This window comes from Triturus cristatus, chromosome 7 (assembly GCF_964204655.1).
Source record: "Triturus cristatus chromosome 7, aTriCri1.1, whole genome shotgun sequence".
NCBI lineage: Eukaryota > Metazoa > Chordata > Amphibia > Caudata > Salamandridae > Triturus > Triturus cristatus.
In genome coordinates, this window is record NC_140590.1 from 1,662,453,571 (window position 1) to 1,662,476,685 (window position 23,115).

At 47.1% G+C, this 23,115-nt stretch overlaps 1 protein-coding gene across 2 annotated transcripts in view; it reads left to right on the plus strand.

Annotated features, from left to right (window-relative positions):
• The first annotated feature begins 2,374 nt into the window (after positions 1-2,374).
• RBBP8NL (RBBP8 N-terminal like) overlaps positions 2,375-23,115 on the plus strand; it is a 229,426-nt gene continuing 208,685 nt past the window's right edge. For both annotated transcript variants that reach the window (XM_085619752.1, XM_085619753.1), the window contains exon 1: positions 2,375-2,494. The gene's annotated coding sequence lies outside the window, so the exon portion shown is untranslated. The remainder of the gene's footprint in view (positions 2,495-23,115) is intronic.

Below are 23,115 nucleotides of genomic sequence, written 5' to 3' on the forward strand. Positions count from 1 at the left end.
GTGAATCAGGCCGTGTACGCATGCGTGGGAGGAGAGGGAGGGAAACTCTTCAATCAGTGCTCATGGTTCATAGCTCGCTGTGATACCCAGTGCGGGGGGGGGGGGCGGGAGAAGGCCCAGAGGTCCTATACAATAGTTCCTGATTTAAAGTACTCAAGGTGGCCGTGAAGACAGGTCTGTTGACTATTGCATCCCTTTCTGGGGGCGCAGCTCTTGAGTCTACCGAACATGGGCGTGGCTACTTGAGTGTGAAAAGGGAGGGCATTGGCTCTGTAAACAATGTGCCCTGGCCAGGGCGCTAAAATGTCCCGAGCCGTCCATGCCTGGAGAAAGATTGTAAACAGTGCTTGAGAAGGTGTTTGCTAAAACAGTTTACCTATCTTTGGCCTGAAATCGGATTTGCAGGACGATGTTTTGGTTTATAACCAGCTCTGGGGATGTTTTGTGCATCTCTGCTTCCTGACCGTTGCAGACGGGTTTGCTGTTACATTCATTATTTTCGATTCCCAGCACTGAAGTCACTTTTTTCTGCACCTCTAAACCCAGGGGCGGATCAGTGCTGCCCTCCGTTCAGAGTTCCCCCGGTTCTTTACGCCCCGGGGCAGATGTCGCCTCTTTCATGTTTGAACGGAGCTGAGGCTTTGATCCTGTCATCTCTAGTTTCTTGCCTGTCAATGCATGTTTCTCCCTGCGTGGTTGTAAGTATTCAACACTTGCACGCCGCTTGCTCGGCAAACGTAGCGTTGTCAAAAGGTCGAATCTTTAAAAATGACTCTTTCTTCGTGTCTGTGTATCCAATGAGGGCCGGACTGGCCGGCAGGGCAACCAGGCAGTTCCAGTCGGGCCGTTCTGAAAGGTCAGCGAATGTCCCGGTTATTTGGCTGCTTGTGAACCTGTTTTATGGTCTACGGGGCCGGTTTTTATTGCTAATTTCCGTGATATTATAAAAAAACATGCCCATAGCAAGCTCAAATCCACGCTGTCTTCCATATCTGGCAAGACACTTTACAAGCACAACACGGGCCCAAAGGGCAACTATGGACCATCTAATTCACCAGTTGGGGCCACTTTTGTTTTTGGTGCCTGGGTCTATTTCCTGTCCAAGTCCGACCCTGTATCTACTTGTATTAATGTACACTAACAATTCTTCGACCTACAAAAAGCAACGCACCAGAAGCCACAACCCACCGGTTTCCGGGCGAGCAAAAAGTTAGCCTTCGGTTGCCCAGTGGAAGCTGGGTCAAGGAATGCACCCAAAACCATTCCAATCACTGCACCAACCAGACAGCAACGCGCCAAGAGCAGGGTCTGCCCAAACCTCCTGGTACCAGCGGTTGAGGAGCAGGGAAGAAGTATGGACGCTGCAGGGGGGGCATTGCTGGACCTACAAACCAGAAATGCCATCTCCATCAACTTTTCGCTACAGAAAAACACATCTGGATTTAACCAGGTCCCTCTGTCCTCCACAATCTTCTCAAACAGACTTTAAACTAGTTCATATCATAGCACTGAAGAATGTGATCTGTTAAGTATAGTTACTATAATTACCAGATCATATTCTTGAGTGCCGTGATATCTTATGTATGCATGGTATGAGCGGTGGCCTTTTGGATCCATCACTCTTTTTGTGCCACCATTGGAAGTAGGGTGTCTGATATCGATTAGCACCACGTCGCTTTCCTGTTACTAACTGCATTTCTTCATTACCCACGTAAATTTGTTGATATGTAGGATGTGCAATATTATTAACCACTACTACCGCCTCGCATGCTTTTAAATTTGTTGAATCCTGCTATACCCAGTGTGTATAAACTACTCAATGTATGTTCTTTGTGTGTGCTTTTACGTACTCTTTAATTGCTTTCAGCCGAATGTAGTACTATACAAGATAAATTCAAAGCATGAGTGATTACAGGCAAGGTAAGGGTGTAGGATGCAGTGGTGTCTCCATGGTGCAATGCAATACTGCCCCTTGTAGGTGGTTTTCAACGAATTCACAGGTCAACTTCCGAAATCAACCTTCTAAGCCTTTAGGGCGGCTTTATCCAAGCTTGGTCGTGGTTGCAAGGACAGAGCATAAAAAAATTCACATTCTTTGCTATGGGCTCCAGATCTGCCCATGCCACTGAGGTTCAACCCTTCCTTCCCTGAATCTGTGTCCGCGTACAGAGGAACAAGGGCCTGGCACCAAGCATGGGCCTCTCCCCGTGCTAGAGCCATACCTGTTCCACCGCTCTGAGCAGCCTGGTGCAACCGGTTCGACAACTTGCAATATGGTTCACCTTGTTTCTGCTTCTGGGCTGGAGGAACAGAAACTGGAATGGCCGGTTCAGTGAAGAAAAAGAGAAAAAAATATTCAGATATTGCTCACTGCTTGTACAAGTTCACTCGCCGCTCACTCACCTTATTCCCAAGTGCGCGTTGAGGGCTTCTTCCGGCCGCCCGGCGTTAACCTTGAAGACTGGACGTCAACGGGAGAAGGCAGACTTAATAGGTGAGTACCAGCAATGTGTTTATTAATCCAGCGATAATGCCCGGATAGTCTGAGAGTGGCCACCTGTACTAACACAGTCACCGCAGCATGCAGCATGCAGCAGCGCGAGCATGCTCAACCAGTGAATCGCCTTTCAAAGAGAACTATAGCTGCTGCAAACCAGGGCATTCTCATAAATGTTCTCCAAGGCTATATGGAAATTGAGATCTCAAATAAAATCCCAATGTTCTGTAGGGTCTTCGTTAAACTGTGTTGTAATAATAAAGTTGAGATCTTGTTTTTGTGGTTCGGCTCAATCTTGTTCCAGTGGTTGCTTATTTTTGCTCCAGTGCTTACATTCAGTTTTCTCTTTGATTAAATTGAGCTGTGGTCCAGTGGTTAAATTAAGGTGTGGTTTAGTGGTTAAGTTAGATTGTGAACTAGTGATTACGTTTAGACGTGGTCCAATAGTTAGGTTGAGCTGTGGTGTAGTGTTTTGTGGTATGTCCTTTATTGGGAAAATTGATTAGTTGTCTAGTGTTTAAAGTGAGTTCTTGTCTAAGGGTTAAGTTGAGATATAGCCCAGAGGTTAAATTGAGTTATGACCCATGCTTAGACGGAGTTATGATCTAGTAACTAAGCAAAGGGGTTTTGAGATATTCTCTAGTGGCGAAGTTGAGGTGTGATCTAGAGATAATGCTGACCTGATTGACATGAAGTCTATGAGTGAGGTTGTTGACTATGGAACCTAGAGATATTAAACTTGTTAACGCACCTCTGCTCTACCACTCGATATTGCGTTGTTGTACCCTCAGAGGATCGCTCCGGTGCATTGCCGGACAGAAAGCATTTGAGGGCAGGTCTTAGGGTTTTGTGGTTATTAAGAGGCTGCTGCTGGGTGTTGTACACCCTCAGGCTGTGGTGAAACAAAGTAAGTTCTATCAGGCAAAAGTAATAAAGGAACTTCTGTAGTATACTTACAGGTTACAGATCCACCTGTAATCACAAAGACCTGGAGGAGTTAGCACCACCCTGCGGCTGCAACACCTTCCATCCAAAAGCATCTGCAGGGTACAAAGACCATTCACTCACAGCAGATTTTATATCATGACATCATCATTCACTTGCACATCAAATTGTGGCATAACACATCCCTTGTGAATGTCACATCTATATTAGAGGAACTACACTACCAATAAACTAAATACCACATACTTCTTTCCTTTACAGCACATTGCATCGTAAATAACAAGCATTGGCAAAGCCACTGTGTCTAATTCGCATTTTGAGTCCTAATAGATAAAAAAGCATGCCACAGTTAGAAAAAATAAATAAGGATTGCTTTCTGTACATAATGCATTTGTGAGATAAATGATTTAATGTGCGTTGATTGAGTATGCGTTTAAGGTGTAAAATAGTCTCTCATGCATTGCAAGACATGCACTCCTTAGAAGGAGGAAGGATACACCAAGTTCTGTCAATCCAGACCCAAAAACTACCCTTAGATAGAAACATACATGTATGGATCAGCGACGCACAACTGAGCACATCTACTGCATACATCAAGTCCATTCATTTATCAGGTTCATGAAAGAAGGTTGTGAATCAGCAGTAAACCATACAGGGCACTGCTAAAACACACATTATATCCCTCACCTTGTCTAATGTTTCATTTGTGAAAGATATAAGTACGGGGATTGAAGGATTTTTGTATGGGTCTGACACAAGTAAGGCTAAATGCTGGGGTTCCCAGTTACCAAGACCACCTCGGCTTGATTTCACCTCATATCTATTCCTTCCATCACCTCAGCATTTGGGCCCGATGTACGTTTGTGTTTTCCCCATTCTGTGTCTATGGAGAAATGCGTTGATACATAGGAGCCTTTATCTCTATCTCACTCTTTCCTTTTCATCCCTGATTAATCCCTTTACACTGTTCTCTATCTTTCCTGACTTCCTTTCGCCGTTGCTCCCATTCGATGTCTTGGTCTGGGTCGAACTCTGATGATCAACAATATGTCATGCCCCCACAAATGAGTGCCAGTACCCCCACCAGCAACCAAGCTGCACATTAAGCATAGCAGCCTTTTATTGACCCCAGTAGTCCACTTTTCATTGGAACTCAACCAAGGGTCACACTTTGATATCTCCAAGATGGCTGATTGGCTGGCTTTCCTCTTCCCCTTCTCAAAACGTGCTTGATAGGGGATTAGACTCGCGCTTGAATAAGATCTCCGTACCACCAACGTAATGAAGAGATCTCCAGCAGTAAGTTTATTTTGTAAATTATCTTTATTACACTTGCAGGTTACAGATAAGTTAATATTCATACACCTCATTAGGAGTTAATTAGCTGCCTCCTCAGATATTACAACTGGCAACATCTGCTGGGCACAGAGAATGCTCACTCACACACCCTGCATCAGCAACTCACTGCATCATGCCTGGGACACAAGGCCAAGATGTGAGACTTGGAGTGTTGTCATGTAACCTCACCATCCACAGATTGCTACAGCAGTACATGTGACATGAATTAAATTCTGTGATAACCTATTTACCCACTCAGAGTTGCAAGCTGGTAAAACATGTGTGTTGACATCAGTAGGTTGTCTTTATTCTGTTTCAGTGTGAGGGATGAGCTGCACCATAGCACCTCAAAGACTGTGCTATGTGTGTTTGTGTGACAATACTGCTTTCAGATGTAAAAATTAAATGAACACAAAGGCAAACAGACTGATCCGGTTATGGATGCCAGAAGGACCTGTTCTCCCTTCCTGGGGGAATTGAAAAACCCAAATGTGGAGAACTCCAGTCAAAGCAGCCCCATGCATTGATGGCACATATGGAGTCCAAAGGCCCATCCTGTTTGCCCACTCACTGCAGATATGGATTTGAATCAAACCAAACTTATTATTCTGGAGCGGACTTGGCCTAATGGCTAGAACTACCGATTTCAGAGCTGGGTAACCATTTTCGACTCTCGGCGTGGCTCAACATCTTGTGATTCTGAGGAAAATCATGTGCCTTGAAAATGAGTGTGTCCTTAATTGGTGCTATAAGCGCCGGTGCTGAGGATGAGGATTAGGTGCCGGTGCTGAGCACCGGAAAGCACCGGCTCAAATTAAGCACTGCTGTCCATCACCAGAAGGTATAGACACAGATCTTGCCAGTCTGTCTATGCCTCAGCAGATATAGACACAGTTTTCTCCAGTCTGTCCATCAACCTGCAATTATGGACACAAATTCACCTCTATTGCTAGAATTAACACACCTTGGTACCTGCTGACCAGTTCTACTAATCTAATAAGACAAATAAAGCTTCTTTATCCCACATCAACCCTCTTCTCTTGCCTCCAAGCTGAAGATCTCGGGAAGCCTCTATAACACCTGCAGCAAATCTGCCGCCTGTTGGAGCATCCCTCTGGCCAGGAAGGCTTTGGAACTCCCTTCCACAGACTCATAGACTTGCATCAACACTTTTAGAGTTTAGAAAAAAACATGAAGACCTTTTAGCTTGCGCAATTTTGATCCCAAGTCTATTGTTCTTGTGATGTTATTATTATTGGTTTTTTATTCAACGTTGATTATTGTACTTGTCGTTCAAATGCTTCATTGGTATAGCACCAGAATATAGTTGGCAGAATATTATCTGTACGTAAAAAGTGTGTCCTAAATAAAGTTTACCAAAAATATCGCCCTATTTGAGTTAATAACAGAAAAACTACACCTAGTGGAACAATGTTTTTATTATGTATGGCTCTCATAGGGAGCCACTACCTTTTATTCTAGTTTACAAATGTCATAACTCACTGCTATGACGTAGAAACAGTTGATAACGAAACTCATTGCCCACTGTTGCTCCATCATAAAGACCTTTCAGGCCAGGCTGACAGGCAAAGCGCGGCATGTCTCCTTTGACTGAAAGCAGAAAGCACAGCTGCAGGAGGGGGAAGGAAGGTGGTAGGGGCTGGTAGTGGATGGCAGGCACGTTTTATTTTTTCTAACTCTATGGGACAGGGATACATAGCAGAGGCCATGTTATGTATGGCTCCCCCATTACTCCTCTGGTCCTGCGTAGCAGTTGAAGGCAGGGACAGATGATTGTGGGGCTACACATAACATAAAATTCTAGATAGATGAACTAGATTACTAGGGTGTTTTTATCTCAACGTTCTGAGTGACGTCATAGACGACTCGAGCTCATTGTCGTCCATTTGATGTCACTCATAACTCCTTGGTGAAAACATCCTCAAAATTCACAGTTACCCATCTATAATTCTATGTGTAAATAATGTTTAGAACACAATATTTATGTCAGGCTATACTTCCATAGACTATATTCTGGCGTATTACAACTCCTCAGCTATTGTATGGTTAATTCTAAATAAGATGGTAAAAAACGTCATATTGCGGGTTGCCATAACATGGTGGATAAGAGGGATTTGGCAATAGCCAAGCAGGGTGCGGATGAGCGCAGAGAGAAGAGGTCTGGAATGTTTGCCGCAGCGCGTCTTTGTGTGGTGTGAGGGCCAATTTCAGGCTTCAACGGATGGCTTAAAGCACCTCCATGTGCAATTGCAAATCTCCAGTCTATATTTCCACATTCTGCCTTGCCTTACGAGTGCATTGATCCACTGTGAGTTGTGATGGCAGCAATGGCTGAGGAATATCATCTCTACTGAACAAAGTAGGATTTCTTTAACATGCACTGCAGGCAGTGCTCAACTTGCGGCTGTGGTTTCCGATGGAGATGATTACCCCAATCTGCCCCCCTGGGAGCAGAAAGACCACTAGACACCACAGACATGAAAAATATAGTGGTGGGGTGGTGACCATACACTACGACACCAAACATATGCTGGCAGTCTTTCTGTGTGCCCCACCACTCCCCCCGGAGGGCAGATAGGGGTGATTACCCAAATATACCCCCCACTTAATGAAAAATAAAAAATATAAGGATGGGGACTGTCCATCATGGGTACGGCCATGCCTCCACCCCCAACAAGATATGCAGGCAGTCTCCCTGCTGCAAGGGGTTGCAGATGGGGGTGATTTTCCCCAATCTGCCCCCAAGGGGGAATGTAGCCGGCATTAGGAATAAGATCCAGAGCCCAGATTGGTTCGCCTTTGTTAAGCAGTTTCAGATTATGTGTTTTCGGTAGTCGTGTGCCACTGACTGTCCCCCATATTAATGGTTATACCTTAAACTTACCCCAGCAATGCCTTCCGTGGCAGGTAGAGCAAAGGGGGGCCTTGTTACGTATGATCCATTTTGAGCTCAGGGAAGATTTTTAGCAAAAGAAAATGGATTCCCTCTACTACCAGGTCATTGGCTTTAACATTTCTAGAAGCATGCGTTTATATATATATATTTTATTATAATAATATCTTTACCTGAGAGAAAGCAGTTGTGGTTGGCAGTATTGCAAAGGATTTGCAAGCTGTTTGCTCTGCGAAAGGAGTGGCTAATAATGTGATATGCGGGGGGGGGCTTTATCACTCACCTTTGCCCCTGCACACCTAGATAAGTATATGGATATGTGGACCATACTGATTAAGGCATATCTCATTTTGGCCATGATGGATATGGTGAAAAACTAAATAATGTACTCCTTCATTTTGACTGGTTTCTGCCAATGAGGCCTGTGTACCACAAGCCCCTTTTGAGGACACTTTTATGCGCAGAGATTGCAGATAGACAGTCAACTTTATTTTAGCCAACAGTGCACTGAGGTTCTCAATTTTAAGAGAAATCTAAATGGCCTAAGTGATCAGAATGGCCAGAGTTTCAGAAAATTATCTGCTCATATAATGAGTTGAAGGCTAATGGAGCAGAATGCAAACACGAGTTAGAAGTGGTCTCTTGAAATGGCGTTAGTGTTAAATGGAGTAGACATATTCTTGAAGTCTCTTTTTCAAATCTTGTGCGAGAAAACTTCTTCTTAGTGAATTTCTGCCTTGATGATGGTGCAGGGGATGAGGACATCAAGAACGCTTTTTGGGGATCACTAGATATGTCAAGGAGACTTTGACTGGCACTACCCCACAGACTAGAAGAACTCAAAAAGGCTGGTTTGACCCCATGTGTACAAAAGCCTTAAAATCACTGAAGATGGCATTTGGCAATGAACAGATCACCCAGAGTAAATAATGACGTAGCCGAATGCAGGCGGGCATATAAGACTGCATTGACCACTAGAAGCAGGAAGTAAAACATGAGGCAGGGACTAATTAATGCCAGCAGACGAAAGGATAGCTGTGCTTTTCGGCAAATTATTTATAACCCTTACTTTAGAGAGCTGCCTGCTCCCACAATTGAAGTCGCTATACCATAAGAAGATTGAGTGTTATAAATGGTGGGCCCGAATCACAAAAGTAATCTGAGACAAAATCCTAACTTTACGACTTTCGGTATTCACAAAAGGCATTTAGGAGTAGTAAAGTTAGGAATCCTATCCTATCAAGGGAAGATGCGTTGAAAATCCAGATGCGCTTCATCGATTCTAAAGCCACGTAAGAATGCGCTGCGCCAGAGTTAGAGAGGTGCGTCACAGACTTCGGTGATGAAGTGCTCAAAACTCTCACTGCAGCGGTTCTTCAAATGTGCTGCGATGGAAAGCTGGGGCCTACGGTGAAAGCTGTGGTTGATGCGCAGTTCGTGAACCACGCTCCGGTGCTGGCAGCGGCGATTCTTCGAAGTTTGTAGCAATGCTTGGGGAGAGGAGTTGGCCTAACAGCTAGGGTGGTCGAACACAAATCTGGAGACCTGGGTTAGAGTATCGGCAATGACGCTGAACATTGTATAATTCTGGGCAAATCACGTAATCTCCCTGTGACTAACAAAAATGATTGTGTCCTCATGTAACGCAACTGGTGCTATGTAAACTGCTCTGATACCCAATATCTGTGGGTCAAGCTTGCGCTATATAAAACCCAGTAGAAAAAAAATGCATCAAAAAAAGCAGGTGCTGGGAATCAATGCATAGATGTTTTTCTTCAGTTCACCATAGTCTACTTCTAAGGTCTCAGGAGCTGGATTTGGCACAACTTGGCAACTCAGGACTCTTAGCAGAAGAGCCCATGCAATGGTAGGTGAAGTCTTTGATGGCCCTGAGACTTCTTAACAGGAGGCAAGGACATACAGGCCCTTGGAGAACATTTGAAAGCAGGATACAGAAAGCAAAGTCCAGTCCTTTCACTCCCAGGACAGAAGCAGCAAGCAGCAGGCCAGCACAACACAGCAAGAGGCAGAGTGGCAGTTTCCTCCTACAGCATCCAGCTCTTCTTCCTGGCAGAATCTCTTCAGTCCAGAAGTGTTCTGATTTTTGGGTGTCAGAGGTTCAATACTAATACCCCTTTCTACCTTTGAAGTAGGCAAGCTTCAAAGGAAAGTCTGTGTAGAGCGCAAGACCCTGGCTTTCCATGGCCTGGCTGGCGACAGCTTTATGTGAGGACAGGCACAGCCCCATTCAGGTGTCAGTGGCAACTCCTCTCACCACTCTAGCTCAGGAAGGTGTGGTGATGGCCCATCAGGATATGCAGGGCACACCTGAGCTTCCTTTGTGTGACTGTCTATAGTGAATACACTAGAGCCCGACCCAGACGTGGATTCTACAGACAGGCTGAGGCACAGAATGGTTAAGCAAGAAAATGCCCACTTTCTAAAAGTCGTGTTTTCCAGAACATAATTTAAAAACCAGTTTCACCAGAAGATGCATTTTTAAATTGTGAGTTCAAAGACCCCAAACTTCAAATCTCTATCTGCTCCTAATGGGAAATTACACTTAAAAGATATTTCAAGGCAACCCATATGTTACCATATGGGAGAGATAGGCCTTGCAATAGTGAAAAACGAAATTAGCAGTATTTCACTATTAGGACATGTAAAACCCACTGGTACATGTCCAGCCTTTCAAATAGTAGGCGCCCTGCCCAGGGGCTGCCTTGGGCCTATCTTAGGAGTGACTTGCATGTAGTAAAAGTGAATGTTTGGACCTGGCAAGTGAATGCACTTTCCAGGTCGAAATGACAGTTCAAAACTGCACACACAGACACTGCAGTGTAGGTCTGAGACATGATTGCAGGCTACTCATGTGGATGGCAAAATCAGTGCTGCAGGCCTGCTAGTAGCATTTGATTTACAGGCCCTGGGCACAGCTTGTGTACTTTACTAGGGACTTATTAGTAAATCAAATATGGAAATCAAAGATAAACAAATCACCAATACATTTTACACATGGAGCACTTGCACTTTATCACTGGTCAGCAGTGGTAAAGTGTCCAGAGCTCTAAAACCGGCAAAAACGAAGTCAGAAAAATACAGGAGGAAGCAAAAAGTTTGGAGATAACCCTATAAAAAAGGGCCCGGTCCAACACAGTGAAACCCATTTCTGTGAGATTTATTCATCACAGGACACTATGGTTGCATTTAATGGAAGCCACAATTCACATGGGGCAGATACATTTACTGAGGTAATATCTCCTGTTATTTTTACATAAAGTTCTCTATGCTATTAATAGTTCTAGTAGTGGGAAGGCCCCAGAGCCTAACAGGGTGCCTGTTGATTTTTTATAAACCAATCTGGAGTTATGGTGACCATTACTGACCAATATTTTGAGAGTGATCTGTAAAGTCGGCCCTTTTATTTCTTGGTCTACCTCTCTGATAGCTCCAAATCTCAAGAAGGAAGATAGGGTAGATCCAAATTGCTATCAGCCAATTGCCCTTCTGGATTCATTTTTTAAGGTGACTGGGAGAATAATACTTTGTAGACTGGAGAATTGGGCGGAGGAAAATAAAGTTTTGGCAGTGACTCAGAAAGGGGGGGGGCCCTAAAGCAGTTTCTCAGTTTAAAATTACTTAGCAAGGGAAGGTGCTGTCTATCTGGCACTTATGGAGCTTTCCAGCACTTTTGTCTGTGTACATTTATACAAAGTATGGAGCATGATGATTAAGATGGGTGTCAACATTAACTTAGTGAATTTTATGAGGAACATTTACTCAAATGCCAAGGTGAGAATCAGGTTTGGAATAAATGAAAAATGTACAGTGGGGAGGGAGGGTAGGAAGGGGAATGTTTAGTTGAAAGTTTGAACGTTGGTTAGGGCTAATGTTTAAGCAGATTGCCGGTTCGGTACACACCTCGAAGATCGCCATGAATGGATTCACAGTTGCTGGATAGGGACTGGGAGGATCCTTGTGCAGAACTGAGTGTAAATTGGAATTGTTTATGTGTGTTGTGAATCTCAAAACCGCAATAAAGAAATTTATTTAAAAAAATGAAAAATGTACAGGAACCTAATATCAGACACTGGGTACAGCGGGGTTGCATCTTGGCGCCATTTCTACTTAAAATGTACATTAACAACTTCAGTAGGGTTTTGGAAGAAAATAGTTATGACGGTTCCCAGATTGGGCATAGACCCTTACCAATATTATTATATGCAGATGACGCACTACTTATGGCGTACCACAAAAGGTCGGCAATGGTTGATCGATCATTTTGTGGAATATATGGCCCATTTAGATTTAAGAAATAATTTGTCTAAAACATTCATTATGAAATGAGGTTAAGAAGTTGACAAATCAAACCAATTCAAGGTAGGAGATACTAAGTTTGCACGTTCTTCCATTTTCTCCTACTTGGACTGTTGTTTGACTCTCAGGGCTCTTGGGAGCATCTGGTTATATCCAGAACCTTGCAGATGAATACATCCATTGCTGCGCTTAACTGATTTGGACCAGACTGGGGCGGAGGCCACTTAAAGAGCTCTCTGGCTCAATATAGGGCTTGTGTTTGGGGTTTTCACAACATAGAGAAATGACAGCTTGCGGAAAATGCAAGAATGGTTCTTATTAGCAGATCTTATTAGGATATGACCTATTGTATTGTGGCATAGCATTTGGACACAATTGGAGACAGCCCTAAATAGGCTAATAATTACTGATTGTCACTCTCAGGACTGTCTGTATCTAACCATTATTGCTGCTCAGGGCACATGGAAACATTGTAATGGTGTTGCCCTCTACATCGATACCTATGTTTTTTTTTTTTTTTTAACATCTGTTTTTATTAATTTTGTTGTTTTTCCAAACACCAGTACAGACATTCGGTACATTAGCATACGAGCTCCCTGGTATAACAGCAGTGCGTAGCGCACTTAAAAGATACATAATTAGGTCGCAGCTTGATGAACTCCGCCCAGATGCATTAAACCCCTAATGAGACATAAATCTCAAACTTTGATATGTGCAGTCCTGCATTCCCCCGCGTGGGCTCGTCAGGATATCCCGGTGAGTCACGCAGCCGAATCCGCAGCTACTGTCCAGAAACAATAAGGAAACAAACATAAAGTACCTCAACCACCTCAAACGTAGACCAGCTCCAGTGTGTCTATCGCTGTCCCTGTCCCCCGTGTAGTCCCCCTCTCCCCCAATTGCATGTAGTGACGAAACTGCGGCACATAATCACGTGTTCGGGTGCGTTTTCCCCTCTCGCTCAATGCGGGTGCGTGTTGTGTGTGGAACCCTATGAGGTCACTCCGGCGGATCTCCTGCTGCCCGACGTGACGTCGACTCCCCCCCCCCCGCTCATCCCTCCCATCCCCCTCCTCAGCATGCCTGAGTGCCTGAAGCATCTCCTCCCACTGCACGGCTATGGGCGTCTTCCTCAACCCTAGTATCTCCTCCCGTCTAATAGCAGTTCCCTCCGCTCCGGCCCACGCAGCGAGTGAGCGCCCCCACGCCCGCGGATGGGGCGGGTCCTGTGCCTTCCACCGCCTGGTTATGAGGCGCTTTGCAACCGCGAGCCCTAAAATCCAGAAACCGAGACGTCACCTTAGTTGTGCGCGTCCTATGAAAGTGATGCAGTAGGTAGACCACCCAGTCGAAGGATATATCCCTTCCCGTTAAAGTATTCAGGGAGTCGTGAACTGCACGCCAGTAGGAGTGCAATTTGCAGCAGCCCCACAGCATATGTATGAGGTCGGCCCCCGGTTCAGCGCATCTAGGACACCGTGCGTTTGCGTGACGGTAGTAACTGTTAAGAACCGCGGGAGTAAGATATGCCCTATGAATAACGAATAATTGTATCTGTCTGAGGCGCATGTTTCTAGGGATGCGCACCGGGCCTTTCAGTATGCGTTCCCAATCTTTATCTGTCAACTGCCTCCCCAGGTCCGCGTCCCATTTGTGCCTAAGCGGCTCTAGGGAAATCGCCGTGTGCGTCCTCAACGATGCCGCAAACCACCTAATCAGGTGGCAGCCCCTTCCCAAAACGGGCAAGTACTGTATAGTAAGGTGCTGGCCGGGCTCCACGGCCATGTCCCCCCACCGAGCACCCAAAGTCCTAACTAAGGAGTGATAGGTCATGGACACAGTGTCCTCACGACCCATGGACGCAGTGTCCTCACGACCCCTATCCGCTAACCAGCGCGCTATCCACTGCAGTTGGGCCGCTAGGTAATAATGCTCGAAACAGGGTGCCGCCAACCCTCCCTGGTCCGTAGGGAGGTATAGTTTCTTGAGGGACATCCTGTGTCGGCTATTCCCCCAGATGAAGTCCCTAAGGAGTTGCGACAGCTTGGCGAAGAAGGCCGCTGGGATGTAAAAAGGTAGGTTAGCGAAATAGTACAGGAGCCGCGGGAGGACCACTATTTTGGACAGCGCCACTCTGCCCGTGACCGTGAGCGGAAGCGTGTTCCAGAAGCGTACTTGAGATTTAATGGCCGTGAAGGCCCTGCCCAGGTTACCATCTATTAGGTCTGCCGGCTAACGGTAAATGCGGAGTCCTAAGTATCGGAAGGTGTCACCCCTCCACTGCACTCTGGTGCCATTTAAGACATAACCAGGGTCCTGCCGCCCCTCGCCGAACGTGTAAAGGTAAGATTTGCTGGCGTTCACCCGGAGCCCCGAAAGGGCAGTAAAATCACGCAGGACGTGGGCCAGCTGAGATGGAATGTCGTCGACGTCCCGTACATACACCAACAAATCGTCTGCATAAAGTGACACCTGATGTACAGCGTCCCCTAATGGTATGCCAGCCTCTGTCCGCTCTCGTATAGCCGCTGCCAGGGGCTCCATCGCCAGAGACCAAACAGGAGCGGCGACAGTGGGCATCCCTGTCAGGTTCCCCTGCATATCGGTATGGCGTCTGATATATACGGCCCCAGTCGCACCCGCACCTTAGGGTCTTTGTAGAGGAGACCCACCAGTTGTAGAAACTCCAAGCCAAGGTCAAATCTCAGCAGAAGTGCCGAAAGATACCGCCATTCCAGGCAATCAAATGCCTTTTCCAGATCTAGTATTAGGCAGCCTGCCCTGGGCCACTCCCGTGTACTGTCTGCCGCCACCCTGAAAAATCTCCTCAGGTTCAAGGACGTACTGCGCTTTGGCACAAACCCATTCTGGTCTGTGTGGACTAAGTGTGCAACCACTGGCGCCAAACGCTCCGCTAGCACCTTAGCTAAGATCTTACAGTCAGTGTTAAGGAGCGCCAGCGGGCGGTAAGAGCCCAGGTCCGTAGGGTCCCGGTCCGGCTTGGGTAGAGACACCAAGTAGGCCTCACTCATCGAGGGAGGTAGTGCGCCTGCCTCAACCGCCGTCCTATATACCTTGAGGAGGTGCGGCACCAGATGCTCACGGTAGGCTTTATAAAACTCCGTAGGTAACCCGTCGGGGCCCGGAGTTTTCCCAGATGCCATTGAGGAGATGGCGTCTCCTATCTCTTCCAATGTAAGAGGACAGTCTGCTCAGCAGTGACCGTAGGCAGTCGCGCCTGTCCAATAAACTGCTCGAGATCCTCCCCCGAGCAGTGTCCCCGCACACGGTACAGTTGTGCATAATGGTCTGTCATGACCCTATGAATGTCCCGGTGGGTGCACATAAGCTCTCCCCCTGGCGTACGTATCACCACGACTGGGGCTCGGGTAGTCTCCTGCTTCAAGAGCCAGGCAAGCAGCCGACCTGCCCTGTCAGCCGATGCGTGCGTGCGGGCCGTGTGTGCCACATAATTCAGACACCTCAGGCGTTCTAGGAGCTCAGCATGATCGGCGCTCAGGTCTGCCAACTGTTGTGCTCATGCACTGCCCCCCTCTCCCTCCCGCTCATGTTGGAGCAGCCGGGATTCGAGACGGGTGAGCGACCCCGCTATCTGCCTCCGCATATTCCATGTGGTCCCTAAACAATGACCGCGAATCACTACTTTAAGCGCATCCCATTCCACCCGCGCGTCGCTCGCTGTGCCCTCATTGAGCTCGTAATAGGAGAGGAGCGCGTTTTCCACAGAAGAGCGGAAGTCCGGGTCTTCCAGCGCCGTGGGCTGGAGTCGCCACGTGGGTATGGGAGGACGACCCACTTCCCAGCTAAGTCGGAGCCTCAGGGGGTTATGATCAGAGTGTGTGCGCCCCAAATAATCTGCGCTCTCCACCAGTGGCAGCAGCGCCGGAGATCCCACCATCCCATCCAACCGCACGTGAAGATCATGCGTAGAGGAATAATAGGAATAGATTCGATCCGTGGGGCACCGAGTACGCCAAATATCCAGTACCCCCCACTGTGAAAGCCAGTCGACCAACGCACGGGCCGTGGAGGCAGCGGCCGCCGCGCGGAGCGGAGGAAACGACCTGTCCAGATGCACATCTAAGACAGAGTTAAAGTCCCCTCCAAGCAGCCAGGGGATTCCGGCGTACGGCGCTACCGCCAGCGACAGATGCACGAGGAAGGGTATTTGGTCAACGTTCGGGGCATAGATCGAAGCCAGTAATACAGCTTGGCCGTTCAGCGTTCCCCTTACCAATGTGTACCTGCCCTCAGTGTCCACAGACACGTCTTCGCTAACAAACGGGACGCCCGCTCTGACCCACACGAGGGTGCCCCTGGCCTGTGCCGAGTACACCGTGCCATAAACCTGGCCTCTCCAGCGCCGTCGCAACTTCTCTAACTCGGGCTGCGTCATGTGTGTCTCCTGTAATAGTGCGATGCCGGCTGAGTGTCGCTGTAAGTAGGCGAAAACGGAGTACCTCCGCGCGGGAGTGTGCATACCCCGTATGTTCCACGTAATGTTAACACGTGTCATGGTGCAGCTGTGTTGTGTCGGGGGGACCGGGATCGGGGTTAGTGGCAGCCAGTTTGCGCTGCAGTGAAGGAAGGGAGCTGTGACCTGAGGTAACAATATTAACATAACAATAACAAGTGTTTAACGGCTGGGGCGAATCGCACAAGTGTGTCCGTCCAAACTTACGTAACCCTACGCGGGTGAAAACTAGGTCAGGGTGTGACCTGGGGGTAGTGACGTGTGGATGAATGCTCGCCACCGTTGTCCCCGTGTGCCATCCAAGTGTGGTGTGCCTCTAAGGAGTGCTACCCAGTGGTGAGTGGTGCGACTAATGAGGCGCAGGCAAGCGTCCCCTGGGAGCCACATCTACTGTTTCCCTTTGGGGAGACCCATCCTGAACGAGCAGCTGTAACCACAACAGATCCCCCTCCCAGGTCGGGAGGACCACCAAACTAGTTCCAGGGCCCAGGCTCTCCCTCCACCTCCCCATGGACATCGGGCAACTTCATGATACTTGCACAAGCGATAGTTCTCAGGCCATCTCTTAGTCCAGGATACCATCCGCCGTCTGTGGGGTAACCACCGGCCCACCGAAGGCTTCAGAGAGGGATGTCGTCGGAGACGTTGACCCGCTCACTAGCACCTCGAGTCGCACCTCCTGGTCCGATGAGTCTATCTGGCTCGGACTGGCCAGTCTCGTGACCGCCTTCAGCACATTCCGACGCTCTTGTCGCATTTTCTCCGGCGTTGGAGCTACTGACCGCGCCGGCATCTCGCACGCTGTTCTACGTCGTTGACGACGCCTGTCTCCTCTACTGGGGCGGGCTCTGTCACCCGGGTCTGCCGGCCTCTGCCCAGTCCATAGTCCCTTCTCCTCTAGCCAGTTCCAGACCTCCGCTGGGGAGTCAAAGTAGTGAGTCTTTCCTTTATCAACCACACGCAACTTAGCAGGGAACAGCAGCGAGTACGGCAGCGCCAGTTCGCGAAGCTGGCGTTTCACTGCCATGTAATTATTTCTGCGGCGCTGCACCAGCGCGGTGTAGTCCGGGAAAAGCATCACTTGACTGCCGCTCACCGAAAGACCATTCATGTTACGGATCTCTCTGAGGATGGCGTCCCTGTCTCTATAGTTCAGCAGTTTGAACAGGAATGGGCGCGGCCGGGCGCCCGGTGGCGGCTTTTGAGCAGGCACACGATGAGCTCTTTCCACCGCGAAGTGAGTCCGAGGTGACCTTATCAATGCGGTTCTCCAGTGACGTCCTAGTGTGCTCCAAGGTTGTCCCTATTCTCTCCACTGCGGCCAGCACAGAGTCCATCTTGGCCGCCAGCGCCGCGGTCGATGACGGACCCTCCTCCATCCCCTCGTGAGGGCGGGCACGATCAGGAGTCGGTGCCTGTTGTGGGCCCTGCTGCAGCTTGGCGCGCATGCGTCCATCACTAGTTGCTGCGCCGTGGGCATCCGCCACCAATCGCCCAAAGACTAGTTGCACCCGCAACGTCTTCTCACCAACCACTCCAGGACAGCCGCCGCCAGACCGCAGCCGGCACCCGTCGGGCCAGCGCCCCCAGGGAAGGCCCACCAGGTGTCAGAGGCGTTTACAGTCTTCAACTAACACGGGAGCAGAATGATGCTAATTTCCCAATGCCCCCATCGGAACGTTTCCGCGAGAATAGGTATAACTCTCTACGGGCAAGTGTCGACGGGGGAAAGGGGAATTGGACAGAGAAGAGACAGCCCTGGATATCTTCGTCGGTGTAGAGAAACGATTCTGCAACAATTAGCATTTGTTCACTACACAATTCCTTAAGCATTAACTTACTGTATATGAGGTAATGAATTAGCTTGTCTTACCAGGAAGTATTCAGGGCCAAACCTCTCTTCTATTTCTCAGTTGCTTGAGTGTGTAACAACTGACTTGCTCTGGCTCTTGCTAACCCTTTCTTCTTCTTCTTCTTCTTTTCTTACTGGAGTGAAGGTGGTGTCGGGTCTTGGAAATAGAATTAAACAGTTGAGTAACGTGAATCTTCTCTGTCGAGTATAACTACACTGCTGTTGTGTAACTGTTAACTTACTTCATCTTCTAGCCGTGAGCATGTTGTACTTTTTCGTTGAGCTACAGCCTTAGGAACAGATAACCGTAAGCTAGGTGTAAATAGACTTCCTAGTTTTGATAACCTATTTATCTATAATGTCTGAGGTACTTTCCGCTGCCTAGGTACTATGGTAGATTTACTCGGAAACTCTAAGACTAATGCACTATCTGTCTTGTCCCAAAGGAATTAAACAAGAACAGTGCGAGGAGGGTTTCGCGTTGTTCAGGTTTAAACTATGAATACTCTAAGAGAGTCTTAATGAATACTCTGAGAGAGTCTTATTCCTTCTGCGGAATAAACTCAGAATTGTCACCGGACTCCGAACTACTCATTGTCTCTCATGACTAGAATTCGGACTTCCTACTTGTCAGGAATAGGTTCTACATACTATTCAAGTTACAACGAGATACACTAACCTGAGTATGTAAGGTGACCGTCGAAGGATAGCACGACGAAATTCCTCGACGCGACCTACCCTAACTTCCACGACGGTGAGGTACGTGTTGCTTCAATAATTTCTCTGATGAAGTGCGCTCGAGAACGTTGGCAGGCGCGCCTCACCTGCTGCGTTAGAATTCAGTAAAGACTAGAACGCCGACCCATGAATGCGTCAGCGGCCATATTGGAAATCCAGCGGCGCCAACAAATACGCCAACTGAGAGCCCCATGAATTCCATCACTCGGTTTAACCGAGGAGATGGTATTCACAGTGGTGGGTTCCGAATTACGCGAAGGAAACCTCCCGTGAACCCTGACAGTACCCCCTCTCAACGGGGTTTCCTCCAAGCCAGGTTTATTAGGATACTTGGCATGAAAGGCCTGGATCAAATGTGGCGCGTGGACATCCGAGCTTTTCTCCCAGGATCGCTCTTCAGGTACAAAACCTTTCCAATCAATGAGATAAAAAAGGTGATTGCGACTCCATTTTGAGTCCAAAATTCTCTTTACTTCATATTCAGGGTCTCCCTCAACAATAATGGGAGCAGGGGGAGATGTTTGACGTAAAGTGGATTGCACCTTTTTTAGTAGGGAAACATGAAAAACCGGGTGAATTTTAGTAGTAGCTGGCAATGTCAAACGATAGGTGACAGAATTTATGATTTTTTCAATAGGGAAAGGACCCATAAAATGTGGTTGGAATTTACGGGTGCCCTTAAGGCGTAAATTCTTCGTAGACAACCAAACAAGGTCTCCTACATTAAGCATGGGTGTAGGTCGTCTTTTCCGATCAGCACCACGTTTATAAGATGCCTTAGCAGCAGTCAAATTTCGTGTAGCCGATTGGTGGATGTTGACTAGGCGTTGGGCAAAATCCTGAACTACAGGGACTTCGATGTTAGACAAATGAATATGTGCATTAGGATGCCTGCCAGAAGTTATGAAAAAGGGGGAGTACCCAGTGGAAACATTTTGAGCATTATTGTGAGCAAATTCAGCAGACCACAAGTAATCAGGCCAATCTGCTTCCTCATCAAGCAAATAAAGCCGTAGGTATTGTTCTAACTCTTGGTTTGTGCGTTCAGTTTGTCCATCCGTTTCTGGATGGAAACTAGTGGAATAGCGGTGGTCGATACCTAACCCTTTTATGTAAGCTTTCCAAAATCGAGATAGGAATTGGGACCCCCTGTCAGTGATTAACACCTTAGGAATGCCATGAAGGCGAATGACATGTTGGTTAAAGAACTGTGATAATTGTAGTGATGTTGGTGTGCCTTTAATAGGTACAAAATGTGTCATTTTACTAAAAGTGTCCACACAGACTAGGATAGTGTCAAAACCATGAGAGGATGGGAGATCGACAATTAAGTCTAAAGATACTGTGTGCCAGGGATATGGGGGAGTTGGTAAAGGTTGTAAAAGGCCTTTTGGTGCTTGCCTGTCCGATTTTCCCCGAGTGCAAATCTCACATCCCAAAACATATTGTCGAATGTCACTTGTCATGTGTGGCCACCAGAAATTTCGTTTAACTAATTCATCTGTCTTGTGGACACCTTTATGACCTGCTAGAGGGTGATCGTGACATTCACGTAAGGCTTTAGTTTGAAGGTCTGTGGTGGGTAGGAATAGTGCTTGTCCGTGATAGGGTAATCCATTCTGGACAGTTCGTAAAGGGTCTTCAGCGGCCCAGTCGTGGATAAGAGCAGTGGTCATGTGTTCTCGAATTTGATCTTCAAAAGGTTCCAAGGAAATGGTTCCAATGATTCTGTCAGCCGGAATTATTTGCTGATTTTCGACCTTGATACTCTGATGGTCAGTATCCAATCTGGACAAGGCGTCCGCCTTCCCATTTTGGGAACCAGGCCTGTATGTGATGACGAAGTCGAATTCCGCAAAATAGAGGGACCATCGAAGCTGGCGTGGTGTAAGAGTTCTTGCAGAACGTAAAAACTTCAGATTTCTGTGGTCAGTGAATATCGTCACCGTATGCTTAGCACCCATGAGGTAATGCCTCCATTCTTTAAAAGCATCCTTAATGGCTAAAAGCTCCTTCTCTGTGATGGTGTAGTTGCATTCCGCTGGGCTGAGTTTACGAGAACGATACGCCACAGGGTGCAGATGGCCGGTGTTTTTGTGCCTTTGAGATAAAATGCCTCCTATAGCAAAGTCGGAGGCATCAGTCTCTAGATAAAATGGCTCTGTGGGGTCAGCATGTAGAAGAATAGGTGCCGAAGTGAAACTTTTCTTTAATAAGGTGAATGCTTGCTCAGCTTCCTCTGACCAATTAAAAGGAACTCCTTTTCTCAATAATCTGGTTAAAGGTAGAATCTTTTGAGAAAAACCATGGATAAATCTTCTATAGAAGTTAGCAAAGCCTATAAAACTCTGGACTTCCTTGATGGTGGTTGGAGATTGCCAGTCTGCAACTGCCTTTACCTTGTGTTCATCCATGGTGATTCCAGAAGGTGACAACACGAATCCCAGGAACTCTACTGTGGTGGTGTTGAACAGACATTTTTCTAGCTTCACATATAAGGAATTTTCTCTGAGACGTTGTAAAACAGCTCGGACCTGTCCGTGATGTTCCTCTTCAGACTTAGAATAAATCAAGATATCATCTATGTATACTATCACACATAGATCAATGAAGTCCTTCAGAACATCGTTTATGAAGTACTGAAATGCCGCTGGCGCATTGCATAGGCCGTACGGCATCACCTGATATTCGTAAAGACCGTATTTAGTCCTGAAGGCTGTCTTCCATTCGTCACCTTCTCGCACTCTGATTAGGTGATAGGCTCCCCGAAGATCAAGACGGGTGTAAATCTTGGCTTCTTTAACTTGGTCAATCAACACAGAGATCAGAGGCAAAGGATAACGATTCTTTGTTGTTATTCTATTGATTGCTCGAAAGTCTATACAGGTTCGAAGGTCCCCTCCTTTCTTGGGCACAAAGAAGAGAGGGGAGGATACTGGTGACTGGGAAGGTCTAATGAAACCGTTATCCAGATTTTTCGTTAAGTATTCCTTTAGATGAAGATTCTCCTTTTCAGTGAGGGCGTAAACTCGGCTGCATGGTAAATTCGCCCCCGGTTCCAGGTCTATCTTGCAGTCATAAGACCGATGTGGAGGTAATCTTTCTGCTTCAGCTTCGTCAAAAACATCCTTGAAATCCTGAAGGTTTTTAGGAATTTCAGTAGTTTGAATCACGCATACTGTCTGTCCATTGTCACAAAGTTGCGCAGCCACGCTTTTTTCAGCTAGTGTGTCTGGTTCAGAGAAACAATGTTGGGCACAATATTTTGAATCTAAGGCTATGGTTCTGGCCTCCCAATCAATTGACGGATTGTGTTCTGTGAGCCATGGAATTCCTAAAATGAATTGAAATTGAGGAGCATCTATTAGATCAAACTGCATTAGTTCTTGATGACCCTCCTTGGTAATTATCTGTACAGATTCAGTGTGGCTGGTTATTGGTCCTGAAGTTAAGTCTGACCCATCAACTGCCTTAACCTTTTCGCTCTTCTCCTTTTTGATTGCCAGTAAACCTATCTGAACTGCAAATTTTTGATCGCAAAAATTACCAGTTGCCCCGGAGTCTATCATGATTGCGATTTCCTGCAAGATCACTGTTCGAAATTTCAAAGTAACAGCTAAGGTCAGGTGAGGTGTGGAGACTTGCTGGGTGTTCTCCAGTTGATGAAACACTGGAGTTGTGTCTTTACTTGCATCCACCAGTCCAACTCCGCCTACTGGTGGTGCTGAGAGTTTTCCTTCTCCTTGTTTTGTAACTTAGGTCTCTTCAGACAGGCCTTAACAAAGTGACCACTTCCTCCACAGTACATACAAAGCTTGTTCTGACGTCTTTTTTCTTTTTCTTCCTGCGACAATGGGCCTCTAATGGCACCTATCTGCATAGGTTCCTCTCGAGTGGTTTGCTCAACAGTTCGTGTTGATTCTGACTTGATTCGATCAAACCGAGGGACACTTGATCTAAAATCCCTTCTTCTTTCTCCCTTTCTTTCATTTAGGCGATAATCAATCTCTAACACCAGG